The 27,173-nt window shown below is 38.1% G+C and overlaps 1 protein-coding gene across 6 annotated transcripts in view; it reads right to left on the reverse strand.

Annotated features, from left to right (window-relative positions):
- LOC136856820 (protein bric-a-brac 1) overlaps positions 1-27,173 on the reverse strand; it is a 1,345,352-nt gene that overhangs the window by 1,307,774 nt on the left and 10,405 nt on the right. For 5 of the 6 annotated variants that reach the window (XR_010858465.2, XM_067134959.2, XM_067134961.2 and 2 more), the window contains exon 2: positions 602-694. The exons of the other annotated variant lie outside the window; for it this stretch is intronic. The gene's annotated coding sequence lies outside the window, so the exon portion shown is untranslated. The remainder of the gene's footprint in view (positions 1-601; positions 695-27,173) is intronic. 6 annotated transcript variants of the gene reach the window in all.

Raw genomic sequence — 27,173 nt, forward strand, 5'->3', positions numbered from 1 at the left:
GAATAGCCTGTTGTTATGCTATGTTATGCTGTTATGATGTTATGCTGCAGTTATCTTTATAACTAACATTTTGACAGTATCCACTGGTCTTCGATTTGTATAACTTATCATTATTCACTTCATTAACAATGGAATAAGCCTATTCATTTTCATTTTCTGATTCATAGCGAAGCTTAACACTAACATCATTCTATAGAATGTATTTTAACCACAGAGGCATTTAAATGAAATATAAGTTTCATAATGATAGATCCGTATTGAACTGTGATTACAATAGAGTAATCACAGAGCAGACTTAGTCGAAACTAGTCCCTAATGATTTATGTAATTTAAACTCTTTACATTTTGTATTGAAAAGGTGGACCCAAATAATACATTAATTTACACTATTGTAATCACAGAGGCATTTCCCATGTACTTACCTTTAATAGTTACACACTGGGTTTTAACAAAAATACCTTAAAAATAACTGCCTGCAGACTAACTTGTGACTGATTATTACTTCCCAATAACTTAAAAATATGCTACTGAGTGGCAATAGCTTATAGCAAAAATTATAACTTGAAAGACTACATAATGGACAATATAAAACTCTACTCACCAATTGAACTGTAGTATAGTTTTTCTAGATAATCTCTTCAATCTTTTAGAAATATATCAATATGCTAATATTTAACATTAGAAAATATAGCACCTGGAAAGATAAACAGAAATAAATTACTATCAGCAGAATATATTCAGCAAAAACCAAAAGTAAATCTTTCACCTGGAAACAAAGACAATATATTAACTAATTAAATTAATGGCATCGTCTTTATATCCCACTGACTACTTTTATGGTTTTCGAAAAAGGGCGAGGTGCCATAATTTAGTCTTGCAGGAGTTCTTTCACATGCCAGTATATTTACTGACATGAGGCTGACGTATGTGAGCACCTTCAAATACGATCGGACTGAACAAGGATAGAACCTACCATGTTGGGGTCAGAAGGCAAGCGCCTCAACCATCAGAGCCATTCAGCCAGGCAAATAATATATTCATACATATACAAAATACTACTAAATTCTCAACAAGAAGATTGCAAATTAAGTATTCTCACACAAAGGGAAATAATTTAGGACATACACTTAGTTTTTCATATGTGGAACAAATGAGAAACTGTCAGGAGAAAACACTTATATTCTTAGTTATACTGATTTGGTATACATTTCATGTTGCTCTTCACGACTGTTAGCACCTTGCTCATACTTTTCCTCCTTTCTATCAGTTGCTTCTCTCTTCCCCTTTCGCTCTAGTCAATCAAGACTGCAAATTTGACATGGCTGTTGATACTGAGATCACAGCCACGGTACTGCAAGTTTTACATAAAATCTAAACCACAAAGGCATGACTTTAAATTTAAAAAATCCCATATGCATTGACCAGAATTTGATCTGCAGCCACCAAGGTGAGAAACCAGTGACAATGTCACTCAGCTATAACACTCCCTTCTCTACCTGTCTTAAGTATCCACCAACCTGCCCAACAATATTTGCATTCTTAAAGGAATTTTCTTCATGGAATAACAATAATGTTCTTGAAATATTGTGAATCATTCTAGACTGCTAAGTGTTTAACTTTCATATATATTTTTTTTAGGTAAGTCATGTTCCTCAAATTTTTCTTGTCTAGCTTAATATGAACATATATTAGGAGTAATTGAGTCTGAAGTGCATAACCTGAATGGTTTTGCACATGAACAGCAAAACAGCAGTGTGTGCAGATATATTTCTTTATCTTAGCCCTTTTTGATGAGTGAAGAAACATAGATTTTAAGAGCAGAGGCTATCATAATGCTAACGACAATGTAATGTGTCTCAACATTTCCAAGATCACATGTGTTTGAGCGTGTCATCGGAACATTAACAGGGGCCAAGAATTGATCATTGAAATGAGGCTTTCCTGCTACACACACATCTCCTATTCCAGAAGGACTGGTTGACAGGGAGAGTTTTGCCGCACTTGTATATATTTACTAATAATTTTGTTTCTAGCAACCGTAGGGTTTAGGGCGCTTGTTTCAACACTGTATGAGACAGATGAGATTGATGAGGACCTGGATGAAGACTTTAAGCCCAGTATGGTGACCTTTTACAACCAATATAAATGTGTGGTTGACGTTTGAGATGCTAAGCAGAAACAATACAATGTGGCAAGAATATCAAACGGGTGGCCACTGACGATGTTTTTCTATCCTAAATGTTGGAGGAATAAATAGCTATGCAATTTAACAAAATGAACCACCAGCCATTTGAACATGAAAAGGTTCTCCCTCACTGATCATTTCTGATGAATTTAGGGCAGCAACTGCTTCTTGATGAAGCCAGGAAATGATCAAACCCACAATACAATAGGCCTATTGCACAACAAATGAAAATAAGAATAATTGAAGTATTCAAAACTGGAACCTATCCTAGAAACACCTGAAGAACCTCTTACAGAGGGAAAATACCCTTACTGTAGAATTTGTCCTCACAGGAAAAATAGGTTGAGAACTGCAACATGCAGTTTACTGCTGAATTCTGATTTGTAAAGCATACAGCAAAGCAACCTGTACAAGATATGCAGATGAGGTCAAAAAGAACTATTCAACAAAATTTCTTTTCTGTAATTTTGTACAGTATTTCTTTTAAATTTTGTACTTCATTTTAAGAATACATTTTGTACTTGAATTGTGACCAAGTAATTCATTGAAATGCCCAAATGCACATGTTGAAGTAATTTTCTCACGCACAACCTCTCGTGCACTCACATATTTTTAGCAGATTTTGCTAATTTTTAATTTATTTTTTTACACTGAGAAAATATTTTTACTGATTCATTTTAGTAGCACTAGTTGAAAGGCAGTTAAACAGGGTACATATTTATATTTTTATCACAGCATTCACTGCAAAAAGCAAAATAGCAGATCCTGAAAATAGGAAACGTGAGCAATTTACCTTCGTGTGACCTCTTTCATGTTAATTTGGCCATATTATTTTTTTATTAAACAATCTTCCTGCACCAGCTGCAGTTTGCCCAAGGACAAAGAGTACCTTAACAATAATGGATACAGATACAGTAGATAATGAGATTGTATGAGGTTAAGTCTACCCAAAAGAGGCACATTAAACATTTATTTGAAGTCCGCAAGCATGGTTCTTGAAGATCATGATGGACTTCTTGAGTGTGGTAATGGCGATGTTATAGATGAAATCTGATGATGATGCTTGTGGTTTAAAGGGGCCTAACATCGAGGTCATCGGTCCCATAGATGAAATCTCTATTCAGCCCAAAGGTATTGCAGAAGATGACAAAAAATTTAGGTATGGTTCCTCGAGCACCTAACATCAAGCCGATTACAGAGATGGATGAGAGCTTATACTTTTGCTTATAGAACTCACCGTTTCTTCATAAATTCTTTTTTCTACATCAACCTCCTGTGGCCAGTTTTTGTTGGTCTCAAATCTAATTCTTGGATCAAGATGAAACCTTCAGAACAGGATGGCTTAAGAGCAATAATGTCAATGTGTCAGTTGCTTCTTTGGAAATTTTGGGCTTCATTTTCTATAAATTTAGAATTGCAAATTTCATTTGGAAATTGAAATTTTATGTGGCTAGGAATCTGTCGTAGCCCATTATACTTGGTGTAAATTACATGTCCTATTCTTATATTATGCTGGATCTTCAAAGACAACACTGCTGGTTCAAATTTACTAGTAATGTGTCACTTCCACTTTTACATTTTAGAGCTGTTTCATTTTCTGCTGTTTTGCCCCCTGAGTGTGAAATGATGTTAAATCTTAGTCATTTACCTGAGGACCAGGTTAAAGGTATTTAGGATCTGTCAATCTTTCTCTGATGTTTTCTCAGAGAAGATAGGAGTCACTGATGTGATCGTATACAAGATCGATATAACTGATCCGGTGAGGTTTCTTACCAATTCATTGGCACCTCCCAAGATGATGGTTCTCAGGGAAATTACCAAGAAGATGCTGAGTGATGGTATCATCCGCCCATCTACATGTGCTTATTCTTCCCCTATATTCTTTATGCCAAAACCACAAAGGTGATTTTTGCCCAGTTGTGGATTATACTGTGTTGAATAAAACGGTTGTCTTACAATCGGTACACCTTCCTCATTTGCATTCTTGGTTCTCCTGGTTTAAGTACTTCACCATAATAGATCTTAATCAAGCCTACTATCAAATCCCATTATTTGAGGAGTCTAAACACCTCACAGTCTTTGCTACGGAATGGAATCTTTATGAAGTCAACCAAGTGCCTTTCAGTTTGTTGACTCGAGCTGCAGTACTTACTAGACTTCCAGATAATATCCTCTCAGACGTTAAGTTCAACCATGTCTACTATTACTTAGACGATGTCGTCGTCGTATATACTGAAACTTTTGAAGAACACGTTCATCTGAAGGAGGTCTTACTGGTGCCTCAGGGAGTCTGGCCTGATCGTTAAGTTATCAAAGGTTTCTTCTGATAAGTCAAGTATTTCCTTCTGTGCCTCCTAGCAGAATTTCTGTCGACCACTCCAGGACTTAGGCAATTTGTAACTTCAAACTGTCTAAGGCTGTCAAGGGTGTAGCCAGATTCATTGGAATTATCAACTTTTTCTGGATATTCATCCCTAAGTTTGCTAACCGTGCTACCCCTTTGAATTTACTCTGTAGGAAAGGTGTCAAGTTTGAGAGGAGTCCTTTTCAGCAGTCTGCTTTCGAAGATCTTAAGTTAACTCTTTGTAATGCACTAGTCTTGGCAATGCTGGAATGCACCAGTCTTGGCAATGCTGAATTTCTCTACAAAGTTTATCAAGGAAGTATAAGGAAGGTATATGTGATAGAATTGAGATAGATTAAGTGGGAATGTAGTTAAGGAGAAAATGTTGGCAGTATGGATATTATGAAAGTAGGTTAAAAAAAAAAAAAAAATAATGGTGCAGATGCCTTGATGAAGGGTATAAAATTGAGGGATTCTTGATGTTTATGTATTAAGTTTAATGTGTAATAGTAATTTAGATAGATTAAGGGGGACAGTAGTTAAGGAGAAAATGTTGGAAGTATAAAAATTAAGTCTAACAGTTTGAGGCAAGTGTGGTGTTTTAGATTGTGAAGACTGAGTGAACTGATGGACTTGGAATGGAAACTGTCTGTTTGTGTGTAAGTGAAAAAAAAAAAATTGTTGATGTTTAAGTCTTAAGTTCAAGAAGGTGAGATGTAGTGGGCGGGAATAGTGCGAGAGAGGAGAAGGTGGCGTATCAAGGGAAGAGGGAGGGGTTGGGGCTTGACCCAACCCAAAGAAGCTAGGCTTTAGCATGTCTGCACGGCAAGAAAAGAAAAAGAAGAGGGAAGGTAGTGAGCTGACAATGAACAGAGAAGGTGCGACGTATATAGCGGAAGTGTGTGACAAGCCATGTGATGGGTCTGGTTTCCGCCAAGCTGGCTTGGCACACATGGTAGGTAAGGAATACATTGTCAGCAGGTGTAGGTGAGAAATAAGATCAGTTCTCACGTGGTGAGGCTGGTCCCTGTGATCAACGGGTTGGTGGGCATGTATTCCATACCAGGGCTGACGCAGAGACCGGTCTACTATATATATATATATTTTTTTAGGTGGTTGGTAGGAATAGGGGAATAGGGAAATAGGGTAATTTGTAGTGCGGTGCTTCCTGCACGTTTGCCGGCTATCCGCGTGCATGTGGGAGGACACTGAGTAGATTTAGAGGTAAATAATTTAGCTAAATAGTTTTAGGAGAGATGTAGTGCCTAGTGTTTGTTTGCTTGTTCTTTTTGTTTTTGGGTTTCGCTCCGTCTGTCTTTATTACCTGTAAAGCCGATGGTGTATTCTAGGGTGGGTAATAAAGATATGTATGTATGTATACTTCATTAGAACATTTAGCCGATGATGATATAATAGTGGCCGTTCTAGAGGGTAGTCCATTTCTACAATTTCTTCGTCGGAAGAATATGAGAAAGCCATAGAAAATTTTAATAAATACAACGTTAGCTGCTGATAGTAAAGTACTGCCCACGCGCCCACCAAGTTAATTAATAATTAATGTTATTTGTTTTACGTCCCACTAACTACTTTTTAAGGTCTTCAGAGACGCCGAGGTGCCGGAATTTGTCCCGCAGGAGTTCTTTTACGTGCCAGTAAATCTACCGACACGGGGCTGTCGTATTTGGGCACCTTCAAATACCACCGGACTGAGCCAGGATCGAACCTGCCAAGTTGGGGTTAGAAGGCCAGCGCCTTAACCGTCTGAGCCACTCAGCCCGGCCCCCCCAAGTTAACAAATTGATATTTCCTGTTCAGGGCCCTCTAAGTTAGTAAGCGATTTATCGAACAGATAGATGTATCTTATGTTCGTGCAACGCCAAAACACTAGGTAACTCTTCAATACTGCTATAAGGTCGATATCTCACGTTCCAGAAACTGGGCATAAGTATTGTAAAAGTTGCTTGGTAAGTAAGCCTCTGTTGAACAATAAGGTTGGCCTGTTGTCTTCTCATCAAACCTCTCACCATATGGAGTGACTGTATATTGAATATGTGGGGCTGTTTCCTAAATCTAAAGGAAATGGGAATAAATTGGTACTTGTGTGTGTGGACAAGTTGACGTGTTTTTCTTGCTTATTCCCGACAAGGCTTGCCACTGCTCAGTCCAGTATTTCTTGCCTTAATTCCATCTTTGCCTCATTTGGAACTTGCCGGTATCCTGTCTCAGATAATGTGAAACCTTTTACTTCCAATCTGTTTTGTATATTTTGTTTTGATCTTTCGATTTCACATGCAACCACTTCAGGCTATTAACACTAGCCCTCCTACGTGGAGCGTGTCATTCAAAATCTTCGATCGGCACTCATTGTCTTCCACACTGAAGATCATACCCGCTGGGATACTTCTTTACATTGGCTATCTTTTGTCTTTAACTCTACTATCCACGACTCTCACAAGTTCTCGCCTATGTCCACGATGTTTACTTTTGTCCCGAACTCTGTGTGGTCTACTAATGATCTTCTGCCCGAGACAATCAATTCTGCTAATATCCCTGATGCATGGAAAGAGGCTAGGAATACTCTATGGGCCTTTCATAGTAGAGTGAAAATGAGATGTGACAGCAAACACCGACCCACCAACTTGGAGGTAGGGGGCCAGGTATTTGTTAATAATTTTGTGGCATCTGGTAAGCTTGCCTCCAGATTTCACGGGCTGTGTACTATAGTAGATTTTCTTTTTTTTTCTTTTTTTTTTGCTAGGGGCTTTACGTTGCACCGACACAGATAGGTCTTATGGCTACGATGGGATACGAAAGGCCTAGGAGTTGGAAGGAAGCTGCCATGGCCTTAATTAAGGTACAGCCCCAGCATTTGCCTGGTGTGAAAATGTAGATTTTCTTACACCTGTAAATCTGTTGGTCGGTAACCCAGATACTGAAAGGATTTTCAGGGTCATTTAGCTCAGGTCAAGCCCGCTTAATGGACTTGGTTCTTTCTTAATTGTTTCTGATGCAATTTGGGCACCTGTCTTTCCTATATAACCTATGAGTAATTTTCCTTTCTTTTCTTATTCATTGTCATTTATTTTTATAGCTGTAAGTTTAGTGTTAAAGTTTGTTAAATGTGGTTGCCCTTGTGCCTGCTTATATTTAAGTTTTCTGAAGGCATGTTAGGCTTTTCCTGCCTTGTATTATGTGCAATATATTACAACAGGTGGTAAATTTTTCCTCCTTGCCATTAGTTAGGGTGCACCCAATCATAAAGTAATTATAAGTCCTTTAATTTTTTTTCTTAATTATAAAATCAACCCTAAGTAGATTTAAGTTCTGCCAGTTGCCCCAGCCTCAAAATTTGAAAGTTATGCACTCACTGATGCCTCCCCTCCCACCTTAACCTATTGCCATATTTTGACGGAACCTTCCGTCTTGCGATAGTAAGGTGGTAACATACTTTGAAGGACACTTCTGCCCTGGTGCACAGAACATTTATAAGTTCATTATCGGGGATAGCTGGAAAGAGAGATTTATTCTTTGTTTTGCAGCCTACCCGATAGATGCCAGATGATACCTGAAGCTATTTTCTCTTTGTAAATAGTACCTCTGAGCTGAAATACGGATAATAAAAAGCACCCCACTTTTCCGCTAATTGTAAACACTCATGGTGGCATCTAACCACGGCATGGATGAGGATATTCGTAATTGGCTTGAAAATAGTGATGTTCACGCTGGAGAGTGAAAATACTTCTTCTTCTTCTTCAACTGAGAGTGATGAAAGTGATCCCAATTTCAGTTCCGAGGTAATAGTGCCAATCGAAACTACGGGACAAAACTAGAATTCAACAAGAGTGGGTGAGAACTCTAGTAATGATACTTGGAATTAGGATCTTGTTGACAATAAGCCTGTTTCTGTAACATGCAAACCAGTCTCTGAAATTCAATTCTATAGTGAGGAGGAGGTTGGGGAACAATCCAAAAGGAATGGATGAATTTCTAATCCCACAGTTCTGGGATCACGTTACAGGGGAAACCGATGCCTATGCTTCTACATTTCTTGCTAATTTACCTGCATCCCTTGAAACCAGTAATACGAACAAAAACATTGGTTTACTGTTACTATAGATTAATTAAAGCTCACTTTGCTCTGTGTATAAGTCTTATGTATGTGATTCGTCAAATGTATGTTAACGTGACTGAAAAATAAATGGTAGATAATAATTCCTTTCACAAGTAATGGTAGGCCAAAGAGATAAGCAGCCACGTCTAACTACTGTAAAAAAAAACAAATCTATCGTCGAGTGGTGCTGTGTTTCAGTTCCCCCATTAACAATGTAGGTGGTATGGTCATCTGCATTGGTGATTATGCAGTTTTGTCCCGGGCCGGTTCTAAACGTGCATCAGTGCCAACTTCTTGCTCGCCTGGTTCCCACACCAAGAGAACTTACACGGAACTGAATCTGTTAGTGTGGTGGTGGTGATTACTGTTTTAAGAGGAAGTACAACTGGGCAACAATCCTCTATTAATACTAAACCAGAGGGAAAAGAATGGAAGGGATCCGACACTTCAAAAAAGGAAGGTATCGGCAAAAGAAAAACAAGGGCTAGGAAGGGTGAGAAATTGAAAGACTCCCTAGGTCTCCAATGCTCGAGGTGAGAAAAAATCAAGAGTAGACTACAGGAGGTCGGACAGAATATATGAAAGTGAGGAGCCTGGCACAAGTATGTGGAGATAATGTCAGGACTCAGCTAAGGACCCCGTGGTCGCCACCCCACACTCGCAAGTTAAGAGCTCCAGGGGCCCTTTTATTCATCTCTTATGATAGACAGGGGTTACCTTAGGTGTTATTCTACCATCCCCCACCCACAGGGGGAGAAATGTGTCTGAAAACTCTACCTCAGCACGCCTACTCGTGTGAAGCCTGGTACCATGATCCTTGGTTGTAGCCTGTTTCAACATACACTATCTCTCACTATACCGGGAGTCCGGTATGTCAGGGTATTTCGGGGGGTCTGATTCCTCGAATCTGGACCTTGGCCACGAAGGCCGCCCTTGCCGCCCACCCTGGGCACTGCTACCCACACTTGATAAAACTGCCTGCTCATCTCTTCTGTCATCAAACATAATACAGCCGACTCTCGATAATTTAAAATTTAAATTGAAATAATTGATAAGGAGATTCCACCTATTCAATACCAAAGAATAAGAAATGTAGAGATTTACATTCTCATTTAATAATAATTAGAAATGGTACTGGTTTCGACTCTAGTCCAGGTCATCATCAGCCGATTAAGAAATGGAAAACAATGCATAGGATCAGTAGAAGAGGCAATATGAAAAGGAAATGAACGGGGGTAGACACTGTAAAACTTAGAAGTAAAATACAAGTCATTCAAAAGAAAAACAGTGCGCAATTCTCTTAGCGGCAGCAAGGCACACGCAGCGCTAGGCAAAGTCCCACAATGATTACGAATAGCGGAGAACTGTTCAAAGCCAGTTATTTAAACACCATCAGGCATAAAGTCACATCACAATCGAACACATATGAGGGTCCATATTCGTGTAGGAGTTGAAGACGAGCAGATTCATTGAAGCAACATGCCAGCTCCCAGTGATCAGCGCGACACATTCAATATCAGGCACTGTGGTTTCAAACGCCAAAGTAAAATGGAGAATAGCTTGACGATCCAGTTATTTTCCTTGGTTGTGGGAAAGTAAGTATATAGATAAATATACAATTCAATATAATTGAGTAAGTAATTGTGCTCCTATAAAATTCTTAGAACAGTTGACGTGAAAAAACAATTGTGAAGAGAAAAAATACAGTAAAAAGCACAATACCAGAAATAAATGAAAACGTATATGCACAGTGCGCAATTTTTTAAAAACGTAAAAAATTTAGGTCTAGATTGAAGTAGTCGAAATCAGCGTAAGGCAGGAGTTGAGTATGGATGAGAAAAATCGAAATGAAGGTGGAAATGAATATTTTTTTTTTTGAGAAAAGATTGAATAAATTAATAGAAAAAAAGGAATAGTGGAAAAAAGAGAAGAGTGAAAGAAATTGAAGATTAAACGGTGTTGAGGAAGGATAAGGTAGGGAGATGAAGGAGGGGTAGTTTAGGGTGGGTTAGGAGGGTGGGTTATTGGAGGTAGAAAATGTGGGTAGGAACTTTGTAAGGCATGGAAAATAGAATTGGGGTTTTGAAATTTAGAATTTTTGAGAAGAAGAATTAGGAAGTCGAAAAGGATATTTGGTTTTTCAGAAATGTCGTTTAAGTTGAAATTTGGGTTGAAGTACGGATCAAGGTGGATAAAGCAATTTTCAGTAGTGTTTAAGAGGGGACCTTTGTTTGTGATTTTAAGTATTTTCATGTCTTTTTCAATATTGGTGAAACTATGCTTGGAGTCTTGTATGTGTTGTCCTGTGGCGGAGAATCTATTATATTTAATGGCGTTGATATGTTCGGAGTGTCTGATATTGAAGTTGCGGCCGGTTTGTCAGATGTAGCAGGAATTGCAGTTGTTGCATTTGAATCTGTACACTCCGGATTTAGAAAAAGCATTAGATTTATTTAGTGATTTAGAATTGTGTAAAATATCCAAATTTTTATTGTTAGTTCTAAAATAAATTTTTATATTGTGTTTTTTTTTTTTTAATATTAGTTATTTTATAAGCATCTTGAGTGAAAGTGAAAGTGGAAAATGCAGTTGGTTTTGTTGTGTCTTTAGATAAAGTGGTTTTAGGACGGTGTTTGAATTTGTTGATGATGCGGTTTATGAAGGAGTTATTAAAGCCATTGAGTTTAGCAATGTTACGGATGGTGTTCAATTCATTATTTAAATCTTTTTTAGACATAGGGGTGTTGAAGGCACGAAAAATTAAGCTGTTATAGGTAGCACGTTTATGTGCTTGAGGGTGCGAAGAATCTTGTCGTATTGTGGTATCTGTTTGGGTTGGTTTTCTGAATATTTTGTAAGATAAAGAAGAAGGATGTCTAGTGATAGTTAAGTCTAGAAAGTTAAGAGTTTGGTTGTGTTCTGATTCAAGGGTGAATTTAATGTCAGGGTCTAAATTGTTGAGATGAATAAGTGTAGAGGCTGCGTTGGTTGATTCTTCATTTAAAATTACTAAAGTGTCGTCGACATATCTTCCCCAAAAGAGGATGTTGGAGAAATTATTATTATTATTATTATTATTGATTTTTGTGTTTTCTAAGAAGTCAAGGTAAATTTCAGCAAGAATGCCTGAAGCTGGTGAGCCCATAGCCAAACCATCTTGTTGATAAATGGTGTTATCAAAGGTAAAATAATTATTATTAAGAGCCAATTTTAAAATAGACATGAAGTCTTGAATTTCAAGTTTACTTAGGTTACTGAATTTGTTTAGGTTGTTGTTAATTATGGGGAATAATTTTGAAATTGGAATACTAGGGTACATGTTTACTATGTCAAAAGAATGGAGAGAAAAATTTGGTTGGATATTAAAGTTCTTTAATTAATTGATTAGATCAGAAGTGTTTTTGATAGATTTGTTAGATAAAAGTTTTTTAGTAAAAATGTTTGGATGAATTTAGAAGTATTGTATAGGGGACTGGGTCTGTAATTGATTATTGGACGGATGGGAATGTTAGTTTTGTGAATTTTTGGGAGGGCTTTGACAGTGGGTAGGCCTGGATTCATGTTTATTAATTTAGTTTTTTCTTTATCTGTGAGGAGAAAGGAAGTGTTTTTTAAAGTTTGTTTGAGTAGGCGTTGGAATTTTGTGGTTGGGTCTTTTTTTATTATAGAAAAAGAAGAGTCACTGAAAAAAATTTTGGTTTTATCTAAGAAGTCAGTTTTTTCCATTATGACAGTAGTATTGCCTTTATCAGAATTGGTGATGATAAGATTATTGTCATTGATTTTCTTTTTAAGGTCCAAAATGAGTTTATTATTATTATTAATATTATTATTATCATTTTTATTATTATTAAGAGAAGTGTTTTTGTCATTGTTAAGGAAGATTTTTTCGAGTTTTCTTTTTACTTCATATCTGATTTCATCTTGTTCATCTGTTGGCATTTTGTTAATGGCTATTTCAGCAGATTCAATAATTAAATTAGTGGCTACATTGAAAGAGTTGAGGTTGGGCCAATTGTGTTTGAGGCCCTTCGAGAGAATTGAGTTTTCATCATCACTCAGAGTTGTTTTAGATAAATTTACAATGGGTGGATGGTTGATGAATAGTTTTGGAGGGTGTGTTATTCTTAAACTGAAATTTATGTGAAGAAGATTTGTTCTTAAGAATGTTGAGTTTTTTCTCCAGGGTTTGTTATTTAATTGACAATTCATGAAATAGTTTATTATCTACTTGAGTTAGGAAAAGGTTCCATTGTGCACTCGGGAGAAGATTGGCGATTTCTAGATGTGTTTCGTATAATCTGTTGTTTAAAAATGATTTTTTCTTGTATAAGAAACAAATTTCGTTTTTTAACCAAATTTTGTTGGTTATTCTTTGAGTTTTTAACATGTGAGGAGAAGAATGGATTTTTCTGATGCAACCTTGAAGAAATTTAGGGGTAAGATTATAGGAAATGCATTGTTTTAGGAATTCGATGTCTTTTCCTAATTTAGCGCCCAATTCTATTTTCCATGCCTTACAAAGTTCCTACCACATTTTCTACCTCCAATAACCCACCCTCCTAACCCACCCTAACCTACCCCTCCTTCATCTCCCTACCTTATCCTTCCTCAACACCATTTAATCTTCAATTTCTTTCACTCTTCTCTTTTTTCCACTATTCCTCTTCCTCTATTAATTTATTATATCTTTTCTCAAAAAAAAAAAAAAATTCATTTCCACCTTCATTTCGATTTTTCTCATCCATACTCAACTCCTGCCTTACGCCGATTTTGACTACTTCAATCTAGACCTAAATTTTTTGCGTTTTTAAAAAATTGCGCACTGTGCATATACGTTTTCATTTGTTTCTGGTATTGCGCTTTTTACTATATTTTCTTCTCTTCACAACTGTTTTTTCACGTCAACTGTTCTAAGAATTTTATAGGAGCACAATTACTTACTCAATTATATTGAATTGTATATTTATCTATACACTTACTTTCCCGCAACCAAGGAAAATAACTGGATCGTCAAGCTATTCTCCATTTTACTTTGGCGTTTGAAACCACAGTGCCTGATATTGAATGTGTCACGCTGAAAACCGGGAGCTGGCAAGTTGCTTCAATGAATCTGCTCGTCTTCAACTCCTACACGAATATGGACCTTCGTATGTGTTCGACTGTGATGTGACTTTATGCCTGACAGTGTTTAAATAACTGGCTTTGAACAGTTCTCCGCTATTCGTAATCATTGTGGGACTTTGCCTAGCGCTGCGTGTGCCTTGCTGCCGCTAAGAGAATTGCGCACTGTTTTTCTTTTGAATGACTTGTATTTTACTTCTTCTAAGTTTTACAGTGTCTACCCCCGTTCATTTCCTTTTCATACTGCCTCTTCTACTGATCCCATGCATTGTTTTCCATTTCTTAATCGGCTGATGATGACCTGGACTAGAGTCGAAACCGGTACCATTTCTAATTATTATTAAATGAGAATGTAATTCTCTACATTTCTTATTCTTTGGTATTGAATAGGTGGAATCTCCTTATCAATTATTTCAATTTTAATTGTGATATTCTTCAATACGGAACAATAACATTTTTAACTCTCGATAATTTGACACTCGTTAATTTGAATCTCCCGATAATTTGAAGTTTTCTCCTTGTCCCTTGAAAAATACTCGATAAATTGAAAAAATCAATGTTATTTGGTCCCCTCGGTAATTTGAAGTTGTAGGAATGGCATCTTGCTCGCCGACTTTTTATAATTTGAAGTCCAGCTTCCCTACTCTCCATAATTTGAAGTCGGTGATTACAGTATGTATTGTTATCGTGCACAGACCTGTCGTTTGCTTACATCAATAATGAGAGGTATGAGTGAGTTTGCAGCCGTGAGTCTTCTTTCAAACGTTAAAGTGTGGTACAGTATGTTAAAGTTTGATTTGTGTAATTTTTAAGCATCACAATGAGTTCAAGAAAGAACAAGTGTCTTTCCATAAGTGAAAAAAAAAAGCGTGTGATTCAAGCTGTGGAGGATGGATAATTAACAAAACATGTCGCCAAACAGTTCGGTATTTTACCGTCAACATTGTCGATGATTTTGAAAAATAAAGATCGTGTCACCGAAAGTGCCTTAAGTGCGAGTAGAAAAAGGTCACGTCAGGGTGAATCTCCCCGCCTTGAAGAGTGCTTGCTTAAGTGGATTCGTCAGTGTAGAGGACAAAACGTTCCCCTGGGCGGTTTCATGTTGAAGGAAAAAGCCAAGTCTCTTGGGATTAAAGGATTTGCAGCAAGTGAGGGGTGGCTTTCAAATTTCAAAAACCGACATGCCATCACATTTAACAAGATCTGCGGAGAGAGCGCCAGCGTGGATAGTTCCATTTGTTCCGAATGGATTGACGAACTAAATGAACTTTTGAATGGCTATGGCCCAAGGAACATATTCAACACAGACGAAACCGGGCTTTTTTATAAATGTCTTCTGATCGCACCCTGACGTTCAAAGACGAGAAGTGTCATGGAGGGAAACTGAGCAAGGAAAGAATAATTGTCCTTCTAGCATGTAACATGGACGGATCTCAAAAGTTGAAACCACTCATTATAGGGAAATCTGCCAAACCACGCTGCTTCAAAGGAATAAAATCGTTGCCCACAGCTTATCAGTCAAACAAAAAAGCATGGATGATGACAGAGTTGTTTAATGAATGGCTGACCTCGGTTAACAGGTGACATGAAAAAGGAAAATCGCAAAAAATCTTGCTGTTTCTGGACCACTGCACCGTGCATAATAACCCATCACCATTAGACCACATAAAATTGATTTTCTTTCCACCCAACATGACATCAAGATTGCACCCGTTAGACCAAGGCATTATTCAAAATTTAAAAACTCTCTACCGCAGAGAAATTGTTTCTCTTGTGCTGGATAGCATCGAAAAATGTGAGAAGGCGAACATAACAGTTTTGACCGCTATAATCATGATCGATAAGGTCTGGAAAAATGTCAACCCTATCACCATTTATAACTGCTTCAAAAAGTGCGGGTTTAAGCAAACCGAAAACGTGGAACAGTCATCAGAGCCACCAAAATTTACGAAGTTTGACTCAGGATGGGGACTTCTACCTAACTGTGGAGAGTTAACGTTTGAGGATTACGTTCAAGTTGATGATGACATCGGTATCCACGGTGCCCTAACTGATGCTGAACTGTTGGATTTAGCCTCTCTGGATGAGGACGAGGAAAAAAACGAAGAACAACCGCCAATTCCAGTCACATTGAGCGAGGCAAGGACAGCTCTTACTACCCTACGCTCCTACGCCCTCAGAACGGACACAAGTGATGATTTCTTCTCAGCTCTCACCACTATCGAAAATTCATTGGACCATGATAGATGGAAGTCGCTCAATCAAATGAAAATTACAGACTTTTTTTCAAAATGAACATTTCTGTATGAACATTTCATAATTGTACAAATGTTGTGAAAGAAATGAGTAAGTACAAGTGAAACTTTTGTTTATTTTAATTTTTCCCTCCCTCCCTCTTGGTTACTTGAACTCCTATTATTTTGAACTCTCAGTACATTGAACTTTTTCTCTGGTCCCTTGAGTTTCAAATTATCGAGAGCTGACTATCTTTGGCGGATTATGGACTCCACCTCAAGATTTACAAAAAATCTCTAATTTTCAAGAGTGAAAAAAATCCTCAGATATTTATAGCTTCTTTTAGTATTGTAAAATTTAGGAGGGGGAGGTATGTGACAGTAGTACAGCTTCTCCCTGAGTTTGAATTCCTGCCTTTTAACTGTCAGTAGTGTAATTAAACAAAAGCTCTTTCAACCATACCATATCAACTCAGTTCAATGCATCTTCCAAAGATGTCACCACTGTTGATTCTAAATAGGCTTTACATTTTGAATGGGTGGCCATATAATTAAAGGATATAAATTTCATTATGACTGATCCGTATTGAACTGTGATTACAATAGTCATAATGAAATTTATATCCTTTAATTATATGGCCAACCAGGCAAAACGTAAATCATATTTATACTTAGGTTTAAAAGTTAATGTAATGTAAAACATTGTACAGTTTATATTGAAAAGGTGGACCTTAATAATAAATATTTAAACACTATTGTTATCACAGTTCAATACGGATCAATCATAATGAAATTTATATCCTTTAATTAAGACTTTACCTGCTGGGCAAGTTTTGAGAGCTAAACATAATTAGCTGTATTTCTGGTGACATACAACTTATATTAGCTTAGTATACTGATAAAAGCATGATACCGTAACAGTGATTGATATTGTATTGCAGGATTTTGAACATTAATCCTTCCCTTGAGTTGCAATGGTCACACCAGCCTCTCGCATCAAAAGCGGGGACACACACACACATTTTATACGTCAAGATTTTGCAAAGAAACTCTACAGGTATATAAAATCAAAACCTATTTGGAAATCATCTCAAAGGGGCTTTAATTTTCTAATTTTAATTTTTCAAGTTTTCAGACATGAGGTATAAGTTAGTATATGTATCTCAATTATCCCAAGTGTTCTCGTAGCGTAATGGTTAACACGCTCACTTCGTAATACGAAGTATGCAGGTTCAAGTCTTCATTATGCCAATTTCTTAAAAATTTTCATTATTAGCGTTGTATTCATCTGTATGCCTCTTTTCATACATTCTTTTGTTAATAATATATTTCATTGAAATGTTTAATCGCAATATTATGTCTACTAAGAAAATGCTTTTTGTGTGCGCTACTTACAGAAAGTGATGTTATGATAAATATAGCATATAGGTCTGTCGCCAAGGTAGCAGATTCCCTATCAGTTGTTTACACAGTCTTCTCGCACATGATTTCAAAGAAATTGGAAACTATTTCATTCCTGAATTCCTCTTTCTATGAATGAATATTTACCCTGATTAGTTCTTTACATTTACAGTATCTTCCAACTTTACCTTCTTTCTTTCTTAATCTATTTACCCTCCGACTCAGTGAGGGATCCCACCTCTGTCACCTCAAGGGCAGTGTCCTGGAGCGTCAGACATTGGGTCAGGGGATAAAACTGGGGGGAGGACCAGTACCTTGCCCTGGTTTGGAAATGCACTTGTCCCAGCGTACGGGCAGCTTTTTAATGCCCTCATCGTAAAAAGATCAGGGTCGTGTCACCAGCCACTTGCACACAAAGCCTTGAACACTTTCGTCATCTTCAAATCGTTGCACTCCTAGAGCTTCTTTAAGCGGTCCAAACAAATGGAAATCGCAGGGCGATAAGTCTGGGCTGTAAGGAGGATGATCAAGTGTAGTAGAGTGCATTTTCTGCAGCTTGGAGACAGTTAGAGCTGCAGTATGAGGCCGTGTATTGTCATGGAAGAGGATGACCTGTCGAATCGGTTGGTCTTGTCTTTTCTGGAGATATGCAACCCTCACCTTGTTCTACAGCAATAGTAAGCAGCGTTGATTGTGCATCGTTCATGCAAAAAATCAATCAGCAAATGCCTCGCCGATCAAAAGAACAAAAAAAACGTTGCAAGAACCTTGCCAGCTGACAGTCGAGCTTTGGCTTTTACTGGTGCTGCCTCCCCTTTTATCTGCCAGATCTTACTGGCTTGTTTGGATTCAGGAGTGTAGTGGTGGATCCACAATTTTTCGCAGGTGACAATCCGACTGAAAAAAGCATCACCTTCTTCCACAAACCTTGTTGTAAGCCTCTAGCAGACCTCCAAACGGCTCAACTTCACATTTTCGGTCAAAAGGCGAGAGACCCAACTGGAACAACACACTTTACGGAACTGTAAGTCGTTTGTGATGATTGCTTGACAGCTCCCATAACTGATTCCAAATTGGCGATCGTGTTGCTGATTTTTCTCACAGGTTTTCGTCCTTCCTCAAACTTTTTATGCCAGGCAAACACACGTGTCCTTGACAATGTTTGATCACCGAACTGTGCAGTCAATCTCTCACAAATTTCTGCCGTTGTAACTCCTTCACGAGCAAGTAATGTTATAATTATGAGTCTCACAGTGAAGGGGTGCACCTGCTGCTCCAACATTGTGAGTGTTACTGATGAAACGGTGGGAAATATCTAACAGCATGCTCTCCCTACTCCTAACGATCCCACTTAAGCATAGCAGAAGCGTGGGGCCAGTCCCACCAACTGTTGATGTTCACGAACAAAAATCAGTCAATTTACAAGAAACTTCTCACCACTGGTTCATATAGAAGAAATGTTCCTGCGAAGAACAGCCACACTCAACTTTTCCCTATCCAGCCTCTATTTCTCGGAACAGAAGTTCCGTCGTTCAGGATTAGATTCCCCTCTTGGTAATATTGTTCTATTGTTCTAGAAGCTTCAGCTTCATTTTTTTTTGAGCGAAATAAAGGTTCTCAATTCCCTCTGCTGCGGGACTTCATTTATAAAGGGTAGTGTCTCACCTAATTCATGCCAACAATTTGTAAATTTACGAGACCTATTGGTCTGATGTTTGTTATATGTAGTTAAATGTTTATCACTGTTGTTGTTTTCTCATAAGATTTTCCTTCAGTAAAGAAATGAAGAGAATTTCATTAAATAAAGTTGTTAAAATTTAATCATTGGTTCATGCTTTGTCCAGCCATTTGCCCCTCACGCTTCTTTACGCTCTCTGGACCATGGAAATTCATGGAACAATAATGATTCCTAGTGTAGGCATTAGAAATAAAATTAAGGCATTGTAGATAACTGAAAAAATATGCTTTGGGAGAGGAATCAACACTGCAAAAAGTAACAGGCCTAATAATGTTATTGGTTTTACATCCCACTAACTACTTTTGACAGTTTTCCAAGATGGTGTTGAGCCAAAATTTTGTCCCGGAGGAGTTATTTTACGTGCTAGTAAATCTACCAACATGAAGCCGACGTATTTAAGCACCTTCAAATACCACTGGACTGAGCCAGGATCGAACCAGCCAAATAGGGACTGGAAGGCCAACGCCTCAACCATCCGAGTCACTCAGTCCGGCAAACAATATTTTGTATCAGAAAACAAGTGATGGTAGGTGGGAAACATACAAGTTGGCAAAGAACAAAAACCCACGAAATCTGCATTTAGTACATGGACAATATCGACTTAAACCCAGAGGAAATGTAGGCCTTTAATGGAGATTTCTCCTCTTCATCTCAAGATATATCAAATGCTTCGGCAGTCAATTTACAAATAACTTCTCACCACTAGTTCATACAGAAAAAATGTTCCTGCCAAGAACAGCCGCACTTAACTTTTCCCTATCCAGCCTCTATTTCTCGGAACAGAAGTTCGAGGCACAAAAAATCTGCCCTCATGTTGCAAGAAGGCCAGGTGGAAAACTTGCTTAATACTAAAGCATTGCACAGGCAGACTGGCACCCTCTTTGTGTACACCATTTAACCCGCCAACATTGATCCGAACATATGTTTCCAATTAGAACATGGCTCAAGATGACCCAATGTATATAGGGTCAAACTAGTACCAATTATATAGGACACTATATTAAGCTAATGGTACTGAATAGGTGCACTTTTCTCTACCCTTTGATAGTTTCAATTCATATGTACTGTATTCTCAAAATTGAAACAATAAAGCTTTAGTTACGTACCTTTATAACCAACACTATTATTTTATTTCTTTTAAAAACAGGAAGTCACTTTCCTGTCTTTAGTTTGCCTGTCATAAATACATTGTGCACCCAAGGGTTATGTCATACTGTATTTCAGACATATACTTGAATATGCAGTAAAGCACCAGTTATGTGGCTGGAATTGCAACAAAACAATGCCAGCGAACACCACCTGATATGGCCCGATACAGACCAGTGCCTGCTCTCCCACTAAAAACGCAAGATGAATTTTTACTGATATTTCAAAAAATAATCGTCTGATATATTAAAAATTAAATTGTATCTCTGAAATAGTAACTGTACAAACTTTCCTGCTAGCATCAGAAATGACTGTAGTTAAATTTAAAAAACAGGTTGAAATCTCCATTATTAATAATTCCATGGAAAAAATTGCACATTGTTTCAAGAACCCCTCAATACAATTTAAGAATATGAAAATAAAATATTGATACTTCCAACAGATTAGAAGTTTTTGATGTCAAAACATCTTGGGTGAATAACCCCATATAAAGAAAATAAATATCTTAGTATTAATTTTAAGTTATCTCTAGACAGCTGAAGATGGCCTAATGCAGCCGAAACATGTCCTGTTGTTTTAATATTATGCTTTTACAACTTTGAATTGTAAATAAACTTATAGATATTGACTAGGTGGAACCAATATACCATACCATATACATAAGTGTCAAAACGGAACCAAAATTAAATTTGTTTCATGTTATCTCCTGATTGTAAACCTATAGTTGGTAAATCTCATCGCTATTCTGATAGTGATTCTAAATTCATTGTGACAAAGTGCAAAACTACTGAAGGTGTAATTGAGAGTAGTATTTTTCTTGGAGAGCATAGGTACAAGTCGCATCGATAACTAATCACAAATGTTGCATGGTAGTTTGATTATTCACCCTTTCCGAGGCCTACCCCCTGCCACAAATCAATTATAGAATTACACAGGTGGCAAGATACAAAGTTTTCAGTACCAGTGATTTATGCAGTGCTTACCGTCAGATACTCTGAGCACGACCGCACCTTTATCGCTTTTGAGGCTTGTGGAAAATTGTTGCAGTTCACGAGAATAACCTTCGGTGTGACAAATGTGTAGTAGCAGCATTCCAGAGAGTAACTGATGAGATCATTCATGCTGAAGGTCTTAAGGATATCTACGCTTACCTATATAATGTCACAGTATGTGGAGTAAACCAAGATTAACATGATGTGAACCTTAACAAATTCCTTAAAGCGGCTGCCATGTATAATCTAACAATCAACTCTGAGAAAAGAAACTTCTCACAAAAATGTATCAGGCTCATAGGATAAACAATCATTATTAAGACTATCAGGCCTGATCCTGATCCATTGAAACTGCTCAGAGACTATCCTATTCCATGTGACCACCAATCTCTTAGGAGAGCTGTTGGTATGTTTTCACATTATATGCCTTTCATGTAAAATTTCTTGGCAAAAATTGTACCTCTGTGCCAGCCCTCACTACCTCTATCTTCCACTACTGTTAAGACTTTTGAAGATATCAAGTCTACTACAGAAAATGCTGCGCTTGGTAGCATAGACAACAATGCTCCTTCCACAGTCGAGAATGATGAATCCGACTCTACTATTGCTGCTACCCTCTCAAAAAATAAACGTCCTGTTGCACTTTCCTCTCGAATACTGACAGGTTCTGAACGCCACCATTCAGTAATCGAAAAGGAGGCCTATGCTACAGTGGAAGCCATTCGTAAATGAAGGCACTTCCTCATGGTTTGTCATTTCCACATCATCACAGACAAGCACTCCTTTAAAGGCTGGTCTCAACTGATCAACATTTAACAACAATATGTTAAATGGTGAAAGTGTTTAATGTTAACTGGTGACACCATCAACATGTTAAATGTTAAATTTTAAATACTGTTTCATTGAACATTGTGTCCACACTTAATAAACATCTTAAAACTTTACTTTCTTTGTTTATGTTCGCATCAATTTGTGGTCATACATTTAGGTGGTGGGCAATGGATTCAGATGAAGAGGATTTGGCCTTTGTTATTGCCACTGTTGCTTCTTATGACTTAGTAATATAGTTTTATTAGGCACATTTCCTCCCCTCACGCTGCTCACTGCTTCAAAAGCAAACCACTTTGAAGTATAAACTTTGTCTGCTCCTGCCCCCGACTTCCGACTTTTCTGAACATTTTGCAATTCTCGACTGTACTGGCAGCAGAGGGATGCTAGATTTTTTCGATGCACTTGCGGGAACAATTATAGATAATTTTGAGTTCCTGGAAACTAATACCAATATAAATGGTCCGTTATTGGACATTATAAATTTTCCAGTAACTCATTCCTGGTTGCCAGCGTTTCACCCTTGTGTGCTAGGTTGGGCTCATCAGTTGGTACCTCCTGTAGCACACCTACCCAGACACTGGCTAGTGCATACCGTGGAGGCTACTGCGTAGGCTACTTGAAGCCACCGGCAGTGCCAATGCACTATGAGAGACTTTGTCTCTTTACCAAAAATTGATGCCTGCTTGGCCATCAGCACACGAGGGCGAAACGCTGGCAACCAGGAATGAGTTAGCTGGAAAATTTATAATGTCCAATAACGGACCATTTATATTTGTATTATAAATTTTTCTCATTCGGGACAAATATTTCAGATTCTCTATGTGAATCAACATCTATATCATTCCTGGAAACTGTCAGCTTTCTTCACTTTATCTCTGTATTCTTTTGATGAGACACCCCACAAATAAGGCCTTTCAATTATATCATTAATTAAGTCCAGAGTAATCTCCTTGCTCCACTCCATTTCTGACTATAAATTTTAGTATAGTGCAGAGAGAATGACATATGTGCGCTTGTATTTGTAGCTTATAACAAAAAGAGAATGAGTGTTGCAGAGTGTTGTAACTATAATCCTACTTCACAAGAAGCATGTCGTTTAGGCTATCTGTTGGCATGGAGACAGCTCGGAAGTTGCCGAAGCTGTGCCGACAGCTCACGAACAACGAACTGACTTGACATGTTTTTCACTTGGAGCAGAAAACACACCAACATGTTAAAAGTGTTAACCTCAACATTCTGAGTTAACATGCAAAGTCAATTTGAAGACATAACCACAATATACATGTCAATTGTAACAAGTTAAATTTAACATGTTGGTGTTAAATGTTAATCAGTGGAGACCAGCCTTAATTTTCATGTTTGATTCAAAACATCCCAGAAAAATAAAGAACGAGAAGATAATGCGCTGGTGTTTGGAATTATCCCCTTATTCGTATGACATTGTATACTGACCAAGCAACTATAACCAATCTGCTGATGCCATCTCGAGAGTAGGTTCCACCAATCACAATATAGATTATGAAAAGCTACTGCCTCTTCGCCAGTCTCTTTGTCACCGTGGCATCACAAGCAAGAGTCATTGGATACAGATTAAAAATCACCCTTCTCAATAATAATAATAATAATTTCGTGTGGCTATTACTAGCCGATTGCAGCCCTTGTAAAGCAGACCCTCCAATGAGGGTGGGCGGCATCTGCCATGTGTAGGTAACTGAGTGTTATTGTGGTGGAGGATAGTGTTATGTGTGATGTGTGAGTTGCAGGGATGTTGGGGACAGCACAAACACATAGCCCCCGGGCCACTGGAATTAACCAACTAAGGTTAAAATCCCCGACCCGGCTGGGAATCGAACCCGGGATCCTCTGAACCGAAGGCCAGTACGCTGACCTTTCAGCCAACGAGACGGACACCCTTCTCAATAGAAGATATCTCTCATGTTCCAATTTTATGCCGGACATGTGCTGAGGTATGTAAAGCCTCACTTCTTCAGACATCAAGGCTCTCTTATCAAGACTACAGTTCCTTTTGAATGTTTAAATCTGGACTACAAGGGTCCATTGCCTACCAAGACTTGAAATCACTACATCCTCACTGTAATTGACAAATTTTCTTGTTTCCCCTTTGCCTTCACTGCCATCATAAGTTATGAATTTTAAGTTAATGGTATAGAATAGAATAGGTGGACCCTTCTCTACCCTTTGATAGTTTGCTTGCCATGACATGAATGCCTCAACTGTCATCTACTGCCTAACTCTACTTTTCAGCATATTTGGAATCCCATCATACATATATAAATACATACATACATACAGATCAAGGCTTATCGCTTATGTCTCAGTAACTCAAGAACTTTTTTGCTTCGTTTGGAGTGGCCACCAGCCGCACTACACACTACAACCCACAGACTAACAACCGGTTGAACAATTTAGGGCCGGTTCTACCACCTACGGGTAAAGTAGCGTGTAACTTTCCCTCTGCGTAAAAGGATATTTCTGTTCGACCACTCCTGCGTAGCACTACCGGCAGCATAAATCATAGTTACCCGGCGCGTAATTCATCGGCCACTTCAAATGTCCGATAAAGCTTTACCTGTCGGACAAGTTTTGAGAGCTGAACATTATTAGCTGTATTTTTGGTGACAGACAGCTTAAATTGGCTTAGTATGTTGATAAAAGCATGATACCATAACAGAGATCAGTAATGTATTGCAGGATTTTGAACATGAATGCTTCCCTTGAGTAGCAACGGTTACATCAGCCTCTCACATCTACAGCGTCAGGGACAGACATTATATGTCAAGCTTTTGCGAAGAAACTCTACAAAGATACAAAATCAAAACCTATTTGGGTATCACCTCAACAGAACTTTAATTTTCCAATTTTAATTCTTCAGTTTTCAGACACCAGGTATAAGTTATATGTACCCAAGTTATTCTAAGCGTTCTTTTTTTTTTTTTTTTGCTAGGGGCTTTACGTCGCACCGACACAGATAGGTCTTATGGCGACGATGGGATAGGAAAGGCCTAGGAGTTGCAAGGAAGCGGCCGTGGCCTTAATTAAGGTACAGCCCCAGCATTTGCCTGGTGTGAAAATGGGAAACCACGGAAAACCATCTTCAGGGCTGCCGATAGTGGGATTCGAACCTACTATCTCCTGGATGCAAGCTCACAGCCATGCGCCTCTACGCGCACAGCCAACTCGCCCGGTCTAAGCGTTCTTGTAGCATAATGGATAAAAAGCTTGCTTTGTAATATGAGGTAAGAAAGTTCAAGTCTTCATTATGCAAATATTTTCATTTCCATAATTAGTTGTATTCAACTGCATACTTATTTTCATACGTTTTTTTGTTGATAATGTATTTCATTGAAATGTTTAATCACAATACTATGTCTACTAGGAATGTACTTTATGTGTGGTACTTATAGAAAGTGATTTTATGATTAATTCCAATCATCATTGATCTGCATTTAGGACTGACACCCAGGCGGCAAATTTCTTATCAATTGTTTACCTAGTCTTCTCGTAAATTATTTCAAAGAACTTGGAAATCTATTGAACATTTCCCTGGATAAACTATTCCATTCCCAAATTCCTCTTCCTGTAAATGGATATTTACTCCAGTTTGTTTTTTATCTTCATACAATTAAACGTTAAGCCTAGAATGAAAAACGTAATCAATAATTGGAAGCATGTGGAACTAAATGACGTCACAGAGCTAGTTGTAAATAGAGGAACATGGAGATACTTCGTTCACAGAAGCCTGCAGATAGAATGCACCAAGTTAGAGGAATTAACCATACGATTTAAGATTCCCGGCTCAACTAGGAATAGAACCTGTGACCCTCTAAAGTGAAGGCCATTACGCTGACTATTTGACCATTCAACCCAGGAGCTGGACAATCCCATTATTATTATTACTACTATTAATAATCTCATAATCTCTCAAGGTTGAGACATACTCGTTTCAGACATGCATAAAGTATAATTTACTGTCATAGTGCAATCTGTTGTAAGTCGCGTGCTCAAAGGTAATAAGTCCATAAGGAAGATGTGTGTATATAGGATAGGGAGACGCGAAAAGGAGAGTTAAGATGACAGGGAATTAAAATAAATTTGAATTTAAATTAAAAAGACAAAGAGAACCTGTGTACCTTCTATTTTGGAGCGAGCTCCTGGACCACATTACTGCGAGAACACTTTCCAAAAAGCTGCCTAACATGACAGCTTATAACTGGCATAAGAAACTGTAAAAAATTAAAATCTAAAGATTTTAGGCCCAACAGATGAACCTCACAAAAGCTTGACATAAATCATTGTCCGTAACTCTACAGACTCCCCTTATCAGGCTTGTTGGTGATAATCAGCAGATGCAAGCACAGGAAAATGACAATTTAAAATGAGCTTCATACATCTAACGACAGATAGCACCTCAGTCGAAAGCAAGAAGTCTCTGAAAATCAGTCTAGCCAACAACGTATATCAATCTCTAGCTCCAGGTATCTACCTACCGTTTACGCAGAGGTGATAACACGCAAGCCAAAGCACCAACTGATTTACACCCCTGGGTAGTTTACCTCCTGTGTAAAGGAGAGTGAGAACAACGGGGAATGAAAATACTGTAAATCTGAGTTTAAATAAAAAAAAGACAAAAACAATTTGTTTTGCGTTGCACCGACAGAGATAAGTCTTATGGCGATGATGGGGTAGGAAAGGCCTAGAAAGTGAGAAGAAAGCGGCCATGGCCTATTATGAAAATGGGAAACGATGGAAAACCATCTTCAGGGCTGCCGATAGTGGGGTTCGAACCCACTATCACCCGGATGCAAGCTCACAGCTGCGCTTTACCAGTAGATGGTTGAACCGGCCCTTAATGGGATAATCTGGAGAATAATTCAACTTGTGTTGAAAGATAAAAGTTTGTCAATCACTGAAAGGGAATCAATATTTCAAGAAGTGCCCTATGCCATTCAGTCTCTTCTCTGCACCACCGTAAATGCTACTCTTCATGAACACTTTTTTTTTGCTAGTTGCTTTATGTCGCACCGACACAGATAGGTTTTATGGCGA

The sequence above is a fragment of the Anabrus simplex genome, chromosome 1 (assembly GCF_040414725.1).
Source record: "Anabrus simplex isolate iqAnaSimp1 chromosome 1, ASM4041472v1, whole genome shotgun sequence".
In the NCBI taxonomy this organism is placed as follows: Eukaryota; Metazoa; Arthropoda; class Insecta; order Orthoptera; family Tettigoniidae; genus Anabrus; species Anabrus simplex.